This window comes from Chamaea fasciata, unplaced genomic scaffold (assembly GCF_029207755.1).
Source record: "Chamaea fasciata isolate MVZ Bird 193981 ecotype frontalis unplaced genomic scaffold, bChaFas1.0.hap1 SCAF_12, whole genome shotgun sequence".
NCBI classification, from domain to species: domain Eukaryota; kingdom Metazoa; phylum Chordata; class Aves; order Passeriformes; family Sylviidae; genus Chamaea; species Chamaea fasciata.
The window spans coordinates 7,196,560-7,209,254 of record NW_027094097.1 but is presented as its reverse complement, the minus strand read 5'-3'; the positions used below and the strand labels follow the sequence as shown (position 1 = coordinate 7,209,254).

At 38.3% G+C, this 12,695-nt stretch overlaps 1 long non-coding RNA gene across 1 annotated transcript; it reads left to right on the top strand.

Annotated features, from left to right (window-relative positions):
- The first annotated feature begins 271 nt into the window (after positions 1 to 271).
- On the top strand, positions 272 to 11,438 carry LOC136295859 (uncharacterized). Its single transcript, XR_010722816.1, has 4 exons — positions 272 to 338; positions 4,397 to 4,441; positions 5,813 to 5,885; positions 10,534 to 11,438. It is a non-coding gene; the product is annotated as an uncharacterized lncRNA (long non-coding RNA).
- Positions 11,439 to 12,695: the final 1,257 nt, after the last annotated feature.

Here is a 12,695-nt window from a genome sequence, read left to right as displayed (position 1 = left end):
GACAAGGCATTACAGAATCCTTCTATGGCAACTTTTGCAAGTCTGCTGTTTGGAAATTATTGATTCTCATATTATTTGTCGTTCTTGCACAACAGTTTTATTCTGTAGCACTCAAAGTCTGAAAAGTACAAACTTTCATTATTTTGAGCAACTCAAGTTACTCAGAACTTTACAATGTACAAAGGCAACCAACAAAGCGTGAGGCCAAGTCCTGGAAAGCAGGACACCTGAGAGCCAGCTCTGCCACACCTGCTGGCTCTTGGGCTCATTTGGCACTACTGGTGCTTTATTTCCAGCACAGTATTATCTTGCATGCTCTGAGACTATGCATGGCAGAGGTAGGTTTTCTTAATCACCTTGAACTATAAAATCTCTTGTTCCAGAGACTGGATCTGGGTTGTGTTTTTGGAGACTCTGTAGGACCGTTAATAGGTTTCAATGGAGGACTTTGCATCTTTAACTTGCTCCTGTGTTTTTAGTGGTTTTTTGGAGTTGATTAACTCATTTTGTTTTCATTTGGCTATCTGCAGTTTTTCTCCAAGGAAGTCTTGTGATTAGGTTTATAGGCTCTCTCTCCAGGGAGAACTTATTGTTACCTTTTCTAGTCTCTGAATCGCATTTTCCATCTGTTTCTGCTCTCCTGGCTCTGGTTGTTCTAGGCTCGTTTTTGCATTTTTTTTGCATACTTTATTTTCTTACTATTTTATATCACTTGTGTATGTTACATATTCACCAGAGATCCCATTTTTGTAATATTTGACCATTCCTTCAGATTTGTGAAATAGCAGTGGTGTCATCTCACCTCATCTCACCTCACAGACAAAGTAGACAAAAGCATGAAGGATTTTCAAGTGGTCTCAGAGAAGTTCCTGAACCCGTGGCTTGACGTGTTAGTCCACATTCTGTGCCATGACTTCTAACTCTCTGCCCAGCATATGAAAGTTGAGTTGATGTTGTGATGATTTTTAAAACTGCTTCATCTCTTGGAAATACTTGTTTACACAGACTAGGCTGGTACTTATTCAGCAAAAAAAAAAAAAAAAAAAAGAAAAAAAAAGAAAAAGAGGTTCTTTTTGCAGCTAAATATCAAAGAAGATTTGGGAAGTTGCAGGAAAATTGATAAAAATTTCTTTGGTAGAAATTTCTAAGAAGTAAAAAAATGCTAAGGTGCATAAATATTATATAGTGCACGGGGTGTAGCAACTTGCTGAAGTGTATAGCTGCTCGTTGAGGCATATCTAAGCTTCTCTTCCTCGCAGTTCTACTGAACTTGTAAGAATCTGCTATGACTTTAAAGTACAAAAAACCCCAAAGCAGATCTGTAATCTCCAGGGCTGTAAGTGTCGAGTCCAGCAGCTTTCACTTGCTGCACAGTTCCCTTTTCCAGGATAAGTGAGAGCAGAAAATCTGTGCTCTCTGCCTTCCTGGGCTGCTGTGGAAGGAATGTGGCCTGCCCAGGGTTCTGTGCCCCGGCCACTTCACATGCTCAGCTCTCCTGGTTTACTTGGGATACTTAGTTTGAACATTTGGTCTTAGAACTGGGAAAGACAAAATGCAGCATGGAGCAGTGTTTGGAGCTGCTCTGGAGAGGATACTTTTGCATGAAGTAATTTTTCAAAGGAAAATTATTCTAGTAATGCTCCGAGCCAGAAATGTGTTGGTGTGCTTTTCAAGAAGCCTTGGAATGCTAGCACAATAAGTTCGCTTTACAAATCTAATTATCTCAGGCTTTTTTATTTGGCAATGTTATTTGATTTATTTTTGAAGCTGTTAATGAACTGCATTGGGAAAGAGATTACATGATTTATGTAACATTTATTTTCTTTTATTCTTTGTGATCTGCCTTGTTATAAACCATGAATTGTTTAAGTGCTTTTTTCGCTTTGAACTAGCAGGAGAGTGGCAGCATCTCTTGTTGAATTTGTTCATTTTTTTAAATGAATCTAAAACATGACTTACACACCAGGCTGTACTTTCACACAAAGGACACCTCTGTGGTGATCCTTTCTTTTTGAAAGAGTAAGTGAGGTTTTCTTCCCACCTTTGGCCTCACTAATGAGATCTGCAGGGGGGAGTCAACATCGGTTTTCTCTGATGGCATAATGACAGAGTTTCCTGGAGATTGAGCTATCAACACTGATATAATTTAATTGAGGAAGGAGTTTAGTCCAGCCACAGGCATGCATGCTCAGCTGGAGGAATGCTTTTTTCTAGACTAATGTAGTTTTCTAGTCTCTGAGTAGAAGTTCAGGACAAGCTTTCTACCCAAGTATTATTTAATGTTCCTGAGAGGGAGAGCATTCCCTTTGCCATTGAAAGTCAGTAGGCTTATGGCCATTTTCTACAGATAACAAGAAGCTTTTGTGCACATTTGGGAAATCCTGACCAAGCGGAGAAATTAAACTACTGAAAAATTAAGCTATTTTAATTTTTTTTAAACATCTCTAGAAGCAACAATTAACTCAACAATGTAAATAATAGTAGTATGAGACTGTGTTTTATGAAGGTTTAGTGACGTTCTACAGCTGAAAATTCTGGTGTTTTGGAGCAGTTTCTCAGAAGTGAGTGCATTGCTTGGCATGCCAGATTACAAGGCTCTAGAGGAAAACTTCAAGGGAAACTAATCTTGCAGTCACTTTTTGTTCTTTCAAGTAGTTGACCTTAGTTTTTACAGTGGTTTCAGCTATTAAACTAGTCTCCTTTTTTGTTACGTTTTAATTGCAAAAATACTCTATGTGTTCTGAACCATAAACAGAGCTGAAATTGCTGACTGCACAGATAGCCCTGTTACTGGGATTATCAGAATAATAGTTTGTAGTCTTTATGACAACAACTTTTTCAAGGAAAAATAAAATCTTGATCTCAGCTAGTTAACTACTGTATATAGTGGAACAAATGTATAAAACATATAAAGCTATACACATTGTGTATATACATGTGTACAATATTTCTTTACATAGAAGTTAATATTAAAGCCAGAATCCTTTTGCTGGTTTTGATCAGCAATTAATTTCCAGCCTAAGAAATATTTCCTATCCCCATTTTCTCAGTAGAGACATTCTGTCTTCTCCCTATAACTTGCGTTTGAGCAAATGTTGATCTTAACGATTGAGGAAAAAGGAATAGTGTTTGGATTTTCTTTTCCTCTGACTGAAACTAAGGGAAAGAAAAAGTGATGTTCATTGAGGAATTAGTTCATGTAAAGGGTCAGTAGCTGGGGTTAGTACTTAAAAGTATTTCTTCTCATAAGAAAAATAAACACAGTGTGCAGTTAGCATTAAGTAGTGCAATTTTGTGCCTCAAATTATTTAGAAAGCTAAAATATTTTCTCTATGATTTTGTGACTCTGTAATGTAATATCAGCAGTCCTGTGCTGTTTAGCCGAGTTTGAAAAATGACTTTGTAAACTTTTCTTTGTTAGTCCCATTTCTGAGGGGAGGTTATACAAAGTGTCAAGCCCGTGTCTCCTGTGCAGTCTGTGTGAGTTGAGAGTACCTGAAAAGATATGTTAGTCTGTAGGACCTAAATCTGTGTTTCCAAAAAAAATGAAAAAAGGCAATACAGAAGAAGTGAGGAGGGAGGCCAACTGTCTATTCGGTAGTTTCCATAAATAAATTCTTTGCACTCTGGAGAATGCTGGCCAAACAGTGAGATGTCTTTGTATCTGGCTTGCAGGGTATCAATGTGTTGTGACATTTACCTGTTTCCTAGAGAAATAAAATGTGTTCCTGTGTGACTTTCAAATCAAGCCCGGTTTTCCAAAGTGTTGGGTAGCTGTTTCCTGAGGCAGGCCCAGGAGTATTTGTTGAATGAGGAAAGGCACTTCTCAGCACCCTCACCGAGTGCTGCTGGAAGGCCCTGAGCAGCACAGAGGGATGTGCAGCCAAAGGTCCGGCTTTGGAGCAGTTACTGCTGCTGGAGAAGCAGAGCTCACAGTCCTCTGTGCTCCAGTGCCCGAAGTCCACCCTCAATGCTGTGCTCAATAAAATGGTTACAAAGCAATCACACGAACCACAACACAAATGTCTCGACTGTTCCTCACCAGTAGGTCATACTCCCTTGTACCTGTAATGCAAGAGTAAATTTTGGTTTACAGGAGCTTGATTTTGATTGAAAACCCATCTGCCCTCTAAGATGTATGAGAGCACAAATTTGATTGAGAAACCAAATGATCTTCAGTCCAAAATCCATTTTGGATTAAATGTGATGGTGGATTTCTATATCCATTCAGATTACTCTTTTTAATCATTCTTAGTCCATGTAGCAGTGGCCGTCTTTTAACATATTCATAAACTTTGATAAAGAAACTAACTCACATAATGTAACACATTGTTTTTCGCAGCAGATTTAACATTAGCCTGAGTTTAGTTCTTTTATTTGGTTTGTTTATTTACAGAGAAACCTACCACAGGAGTTAGAGCTTCATGACTTCTATCAAAAGGTAAGAGCTACTTTGTTCAAAGATATCTGAATGATATTTGTCAGTTCAATATAAATCTAGTAGTAAAAAAAAAAAGTAACAATGATACATGAAAACAAAATTTAATGAAAAGAACTCACATTATGAGTGAATTTCATGAATCATGTAAAGGTGTGCATAAAAAATTGAATATGTACACTTTAGATCTCAGATCTGATAAATATTTCATTGGATTAAGAAATGCACTCTTGAAGCTTACCTGTATATGAAACATAAGAATGCATTATGGAGGTAAGGTACTCTGTCAATTAACGCACTTGTGTATATGTCTGTGTGTCACTGAAAAAAAATCTTTGTAATTATTAGACTTAAAGTAGCTGTATCTGTAAAATTTTAAAAATGGAGGCCTTTGAATGAATAGAACTGCTGAGGTCACTAACTACTTACACAAAGTGTGACTGAGGAGAAATGTAACTGTGGGATCTGCTAATACATGCACTTAAAATATAGGCCTGATGTTCTAAATTGTCATCAATGGAGTACTCTTTGAGGGGAGCTGAGGTGTAATTCTGCTGTCACCAAAATCAGAGCGAAGATTGCAAAAGCAGAGTTAGTCCAGTACCTGATGCTTTTGAACAGCTTGCTATCAATCTCCAAATAACACCACATTTTAGAGCTGCAAGTTTTAGGAAATTTCACTGTCATGAAAACACCTTCCTGGATCAGCCTGGCACTCAGATTGGGGGCTCAGATTTTTGGGTCATGAAAAGTGCACTGGATTTTGTCCTCTTGAACATCAGCATGTCTGCATCACGTTGCCTGTTCAGCCTTCTCTCTGTTCAGCATTTCTGGGAGCTCTCTTGGGCATTAGGGTGCTTTGGTTAGGGTTTTCTGTAAAGGTGCTCCTTCTGATAAAGTTTGAAATATTTCTTTTTCTTCAGCCTCACATTTATAATGCACAGAGGAGTATTTTGATGGGAAGTATCAATACTATATTGAATGATTCTATGGCCTGGATTTGAAAAGCCTGGGTACCAATAATCTGTTTTGCTTCTTTGGATTTTATTGATAGTGAATTAACAGATGGGTATTTCTTTCCTGATCTCTGATATGTGACTGTGTGAAAATGCTAGCAATTCAATATAATAGCAGGGAACTGACTCTTTAATAAGGTAAAAGAAAATTTAACATCTGAATTCATTAAGTGATAAACTGAGTTATCTGCAAGTAGGGAGGACATTAATATTTCTTTAGAAGCAGTGACAAATAGTAAAGAATGGTAATATGTTTCTGCCACTTCAGAAAGACAATGGTTTGGGTTATTTTTGAAATGGATGTTTCACATGTCTTACATCTACCTGCCTATGCATTTGAATGGTTTTATTCTTTTAGATTCAACAAGATACCTTTAGATGTTGAGGGGAGGAGGGACAAGCATTTTCAGCATTGGAATCATCCTAAACTGGTAATATGGCAATGTACGATCCTTTCTCTAGAATAGGTACCAGTTTCTGAGCTAATCTTGCTGCTGTAGGTACAGTTTTGAACAGTAGAGCTGTGTCTGAATGTGGTACTACTGCAAAGTTCTGCCAGTGTAATTAATATCAGAATTTGGCTCTGGTTCTGCAAAGACTTTGTGGCCATGTTTTGCATGAAAAATGCATATGTGGTGGTTGTGGTTTTATTCTGATGTGGCTGAAATCAGCAACTGCTTACAGAATCAAAAAGCTATAATTGCATTGTGAGCATTAAGATGTAATGCACACAGCTTCTTATGCATCGTCCATACCAGGGCAACCTTATCTTGCATATCTGTTACCAGTTCATAATGGAGCAGATGTGTTACTGCATGTTTCTGTGCTTTTCCTTGATGCTGAACAAGCCTGTTTCCTTCCCTCCAGTTCCCAGTAAAAATGCTTTAAAAAAAAAAAATCCAGTTCTCTTACCCACATTGTAACATCCAATAATGTTGAGTGTTCTGAGGTTTGAAGATGAAAGAAACAGGCTGTAAGGTATGAAGTTGGAGGACAATATAAACAAAGTCACCTTTGGTATCATGCTTGCCATATTCTGATGAATAAGTTGAGTTCATGTTTAACATTCAGGTAATATTCCTGGCAGAGCAAAACATTGCCACATTAAATGTTCAGATCAGAAATGTTCAATGCAGACTAAATTAAGTTGGATCTTAGGACAGCAAACTTAAAATGAGTAACATGTGGCAATATTTGATTTAACAAAGAAATGTTTCTTTCCCCTTTTTGCTTTTTTTTTTCATTTTCTTTTTTCCTTTTTTTTTTTTTTAACTGTAAGTTTAAAAGTATAAAGATACACATGCCACAATGCAGTGCCAGGAACGTTAGCTGCTTTTGATCTCCCTCCTCAGATATTAACGTCTCCCCCCTGAACAGCCCCCTTGTTTGGCGTCTTAAGAGTTTTCATACCAATAAAGATGCAGAGAACAGCAGTCTTTGCTTCTGTTTCTTCAGCTTGTTTTCTTAGTGTTGCATGATCTATGCCCCGGAGAGGTCAATTTTAATCAGCCCCCAGGCACTGCTTAATATTAAGGGCCAAATTGTCAAAGAAAGCCTCTGCTGGATTTTGATTAGCGAGCATACGATCGTTTCTTGCACTGTTGAGCCTCCCAAACACATGTATGTTTTTGCCTGCCAAAATCCAGTCCTAAACTCTTTGAAGTGAAGATGTGGTCGTCCATGCTACTGACATGTGCGTTCTTTGTTTGCAAATTGGATAGTTGCACATGTGTCTCTATCCGCCATTGATTACTGTCGTACAGCTGCACCTGTATTTGATTGTGGGAATGAAAGGGTTGGAACTGGAATTTAGTTTTGGAAATGCAGTGCCAGTTTTCTGTGAGATTGGTGTGATTCTCAGTCATTCCTGTTTTGCTGTTTTTGCAGTTTGATCTGCTGGGAAGTATTCTACTCTGTAGAAATCTTTGGTCTGCAGGCATTGAGAGTAAAATGTAACTATATTGCTAGCATTTTAATAAAAGGTTTCTTGGCTGCATGGGAGCATTGAGTCCAGGGGGAAGATATATAAATCTAGTCATCCTTGAAAAAGACCATTAGTCATTCTGGCTTAAACAGTGTTCAAGGGAGCTGGAGCTTCATGCACAAGCCCCTTTAGATGGCTGCGACGATTTCTCAGAATTATAATTCCAGTAGGAATGCAAAGCGTAAGCGTAGAATAATGCCTTTTGCAAGCCACAAATGCTGGTGCGAACAGAGAACTGTGTCCAAAATAGGAGTGATTTACATAAGTATTGCAGAGCAGAAATATCCAGTATTTTGATGCCACTTATATATATACTATACTGAGATGAGGGAAATGCTAAAACATATCCCAGTTATTACTTATGCATGTGGTTATATTCTGAAAGATTGAAAATATTTCAGTTGAGATCAGGACTCTATGTCTCTGTTATAGAAGAAAAATTGCTGCCTGCCTGAAGGATTATTTCAGTCAAATATATAGGTTAGAGAAACACAGTCAAAGCTGTCCAAACATGCCTCAAAATTGAAGGGGGTTTTCTGCCTTAGCTGGACTCTGTCAAGCCTGCACCATTGTGACCAGCTCAAATGTAGGCTGACTTTTATGTGGTTGGGAAATCAATCTGCTAGTAATTCTCTATGCACAGTTTCCAGAAAACTCACTTAGGAAATACATTAGCACCCAGGACATCCCTGACAGAAAAAAAAGGACTATTTTACGTGTGGGTTTTCAGTGGGAGAAGCAGGACTCCTTTCTTCACAGACCTTTCCTCTGCTTGCAGTGTGCACTGTGGGTTGCGGCCCTGCCCCACGTGCCAGGAGCAGCAGTTGGAACACAGCCTTTGGCTTCAGTGTGAGCAGAGAAAGGCCTGTGATGATTTAAAAAATGGGCAGGTTGGAAGGGAGCAATCAACTAATAAAAGTTCATAACCATGCAATTATGGCATAGTGACTCTGCAAGCTGAAATTCATTGGCCATTTAAGGCTCTCCACGTCGCATATCAACCTCTGAGAATTTCTGCATTTATTCTTAATTTACTTCAGTCTTACCGAAAGTTCAGCTTTTGGCATGTCCAACTATGCAGCATAAAACTTCAAAGAGCACACAGCCAGAAACTTCACTGAGTTGCCCAAGACTTCCTCTATTTGTGTTCGTGTGTATGTGTACAGATTCACTGCTAGCCTGTAGGACATGCATTTTAACTTTCTGAATTCATTCATTTGAAAACAGTGGGTTTGCAAGTCAGAATCTGTAATGGAACTATCATGAGGAAAAGAAATGCACAGTCATGAACATATCAGCCACAAACTGATCTCACTGCCCCAGCTTATTCTGGACACTCTCAAGGACAGAAAATAACATGTAAAGAATTGTTAGTTTGAGGAAGTAGCATCCCCAATCCTGCCGTAGCCTAACATTAACTTTGTAAAATGAATTTGAAAATTGTATCTTCTGGTTGGCAAAAGAAAGGAATTTAGGAATGGAAAGAAAGAGAACAAGAGCAGGAAAAGGCATTCATCATGATTACTTTACTTCTTTATCTTTCAGTCTTGTAGGAGAGCCTTCAAACTGCTGCACTGCGTGCTGCATTTTTAAAAACTTTCTCAAACTGTACAGAGATCTTGAATTATCTTTCAGGCTCAGAGAAACCATTGAGATCTTGACAGGACAGTTTGTTCTAAAAACCAGAAAATGAAACAGAGAAGGTCTTCAGAGTGCCTTATTGACCTTTGTTTGGGATAATAATTTTTTTGTCTGTTTTTAGTGCTGCTTATCCTCTGCAACATCCTGCCCTGTGTCTGAGCAGTAGCAGGAGAATCAAAGGAAGCAGCTAATAGGTGCTGGCTTACGCAGCTTCATCTGGCCCCCATGCTGTTCAGACTGTGCCTGACTGATGGAATACCAGCAAGTGTGGGAGTACCTGTCATTTGGCTTTACTGTTACATTCACATTTGTAGAAAGAGAATAGAAAGGCTGAAACATTTCTGTCATGTTGTTGATGTTCAGTACCAAAACGCAGCACAGCCACAACAAAACCATACTGGTAATGAATAATGCCTACTGTACAACAGAAGGAAATTGTGTTTATTTTATAGGCCTTAAAGTTATTCTGTCTGCTTGGTATGAGACACCCCCAAATTCTCAGTAATTTCTTTTTATTGTCATTTGTGCTGACTCTCAAGTTCTGCCTTTGGTACTAAAGCAAGCAGGCAGCATTCTTTCACTCGGGCCTTTGGGATATGTACTGTAGAAAACAGTTCTTCTGATACAGAAGGTAATGAAAAGTCTCCCAACATTGAAACAAAAATGTGTTACTAGAAGCAATGACAGCTTGTCAGAGTGAAAAGCAGGCTAACTTTCAGAGATGTTTTCAGTGAAAGAGCAAATGCCATGTGAATTGAAATATGTATGACTTGACTTACTGCTGGAAATATACCTGGTGACTTGGTTTTTAGTTTTGCTTCTTTGTTCAGCATTGTAAAGCTGAGTCTGGATGGGCATGGGAATTTTGTAAGAAATTTAAGCAAATGCATGTATTGACTGAAGATGACCATAGATTAGGTTCTGTCACAAAGGCCTTTCCTGAAGCCAGAAGTTCTGACCATGGAGAACCATTTAAAATTTCACTAGAGCAGGATGGATTCCATCAACTCTGAATCTTCAGCAGAGAAATTTACAATTATAGTTTTTGTACTGTAAAAAACAGCTTTTAAGCCACCATTTTTTAATGTGTAGCCCTAAAGCTCATAGGGCAAGAATCTGCCTTTGTGCTGTGATCTTGCTGGCTTTGAGCACGGCCTGAAGCTCTCAAGCCTTTCCAAACCACTTTCCAAACGTCCTGGCGATAAGAGAAAAACATAACTCCTTGTCAGATATTATCTCAAACATCTCAGTTTCCCTCTGGCAGGTTTTCTGGTACGAAAACCCTTACATGTGGTCACTGTGAGAATAAGGATTAACTCTTAGAATTTGCCAGCCTGGGTTTAATACCTTGCAAGCTTGGTATAGTCACAGGAAAGGAAGACATTTCCAGGTATGTTTTCAAAACCATGATGGGTCGTGAACTCTTCTCCCACCCTTGCTCTGTTCATCTCCAGGAGACCTCATAAGGGCCCCCAGAGCCATACCCCTGATTACATCTATTCTTCATGAACAATAGAATGATGTCCTTGCTGGCTGCTCTGGCATCCTTCACCATTTCTTCCACTGCAATTGTACATCCTTGAGGAGAGAGACAGACCGAGACTCTTGCCAGGCATGGAAAACTCCACTAACATGTTCAGCAGTTGCTAAGCTTTTTAAGATCATGTTACGGTTTCATATGTTAAATAAGAGAACTTTAATGTTAGGATGCTCAGTTGATGATTATTTTGGAAAGAAGAACTTCATTGTAAATATCAAAAAGTTTCAGCAGCTATAACAGTTTGTCAGGCTTTGAGGGGTGCTTTTTCAGCAATAGTAATATTAAATAAAAATCTGTGGGTGGGGCAGATTCTTTCTTTCTCTGAAACTTCCTATGAGTCTTGTCTTTATTTGCTCTCATCATCCTTTTTCAGAACAGGGTAAAAAAACCAGAAATGGGCATATTTATAGTTTCTTATCACATAGTCGAAAACAAGCATGGAAGTGATGGCCTTGCCATCATACACCTTCCTCTGTCTAGAGCCTTTCTTCAGCTGATGATGGTCTGACTCCACCTTTCCTTTCCATTTTCTTGAGAGGACCCATCCCCATGCTGGAGCCATTAAAATGGATGGAGGTTGACATTGCAGCTTCCCTAAATGCTGGTTTTGGGAAGGCTGTTTTTTTACATTATCCACCAAGTCCTGAAGTAGTCGGTATTCTCAGATCAGCACAGAAGTTCTGTAACAGGTGGCCTGCTAAGCACAAAGCCATTGTAGTAAAGCTATCAAAATATACAGCAAATTTGGTCTCTCTACAAGCAGAATTTGAGACCTGTCATCACACCAAAACCTTTGGTTCTTTAAGTCACATTCTATAATGTACAGCTCAATGAACAACGTATTAATGTTCTGTTTTCTAAACGTTGTTTTGACATTTAAATGTTCAAAACCATCTTGAGTTAATTAAATGTAGAAGCTTCTAAGTGAATTGATTGTGCTGACAACTCATCATCTAATTACCCATAATTAGGAGTAAAACAACATTAGCTAATAGAAATAATAAATAATTGTGATAGGGAAGAATATTCAAAAATGCTGTCCAGCAGCATGGCAATTTTTCTCCCAAGCAGAATTCATACATGAAAACACTGAATGTAGTTGTATTTAATCACACACTGTACAGGCATAGGCATTATTCACTGAACGGTTTATCTTAATAAGAGCTAGTCTGAAAACAGAAGATACTAAATGGTGTTTTAGGTTGATGAATTCCTGAAGCTGGGGCGTGCTTGTTAGAACAAAATAATAAAGACAAAATAGATCAACAAGGGGTTTGAAGAGACAGAAAGATATTTTTGCATCATCTACTAATCTTGTCAACTTTAAAAGAGGCGGGAAAAAATCAAAGTAACTAAGAAGTCAGTTTGATTTGGTTTTTATCAATGTTCTTTGCCTGTTGTTACCTGGCAGATTTTAAAGGTGGAGATAGCAAGTGTAGGCAAGTTTAAATAGTTCCCTTACCTTTGGGACAGTTGAGGTGACACTGTTTTCGGTCATTTTGCCTGAATGTTTATCATGAGGGGCTGTTTTATTTACTTATGGAATTGTTAAATGAAAAACACCTGTTTCTTGATGACCTAGAAAATATTGCATTTGAGACCAAGTTCTCTTTTTGTGTTTAAAGCTAGGAAAACCCTTGAATTTCTGTGCTTTCTTCAGATCTGTAGTTAGCCAAGTGTTTGTCTTACGTCAGTCTGATGAGGTGTAGACTCTTTGCGGGAATGAGTTCCTCACCACGGGCATCACTAGTTGCTGCCAGTCTTTTTATTTGCAGTATTCAATCTGTTTCTAATAAAATAATTATTTTCCTTATCATAGGTGAGGTGGAACCAATCCTTCTAATTATGTATGTAATGTTTAGTATTCTTTGGACTAATAAAAATATAAACAAGTAATGGGTTATCAAGCAGGTACATTCAGTTATATATCTTCTTTTTAACGTGTGCTTAATGGGCATGTGTTTACCATTATTATTTACACAAAGACAATTAGGAATATAAAACCTGTGAGATTTGTTCAGGAAGATGCACAGGCAGAAGTGGCAACAATGAAGTTGGCATGAACACAAGGAAATG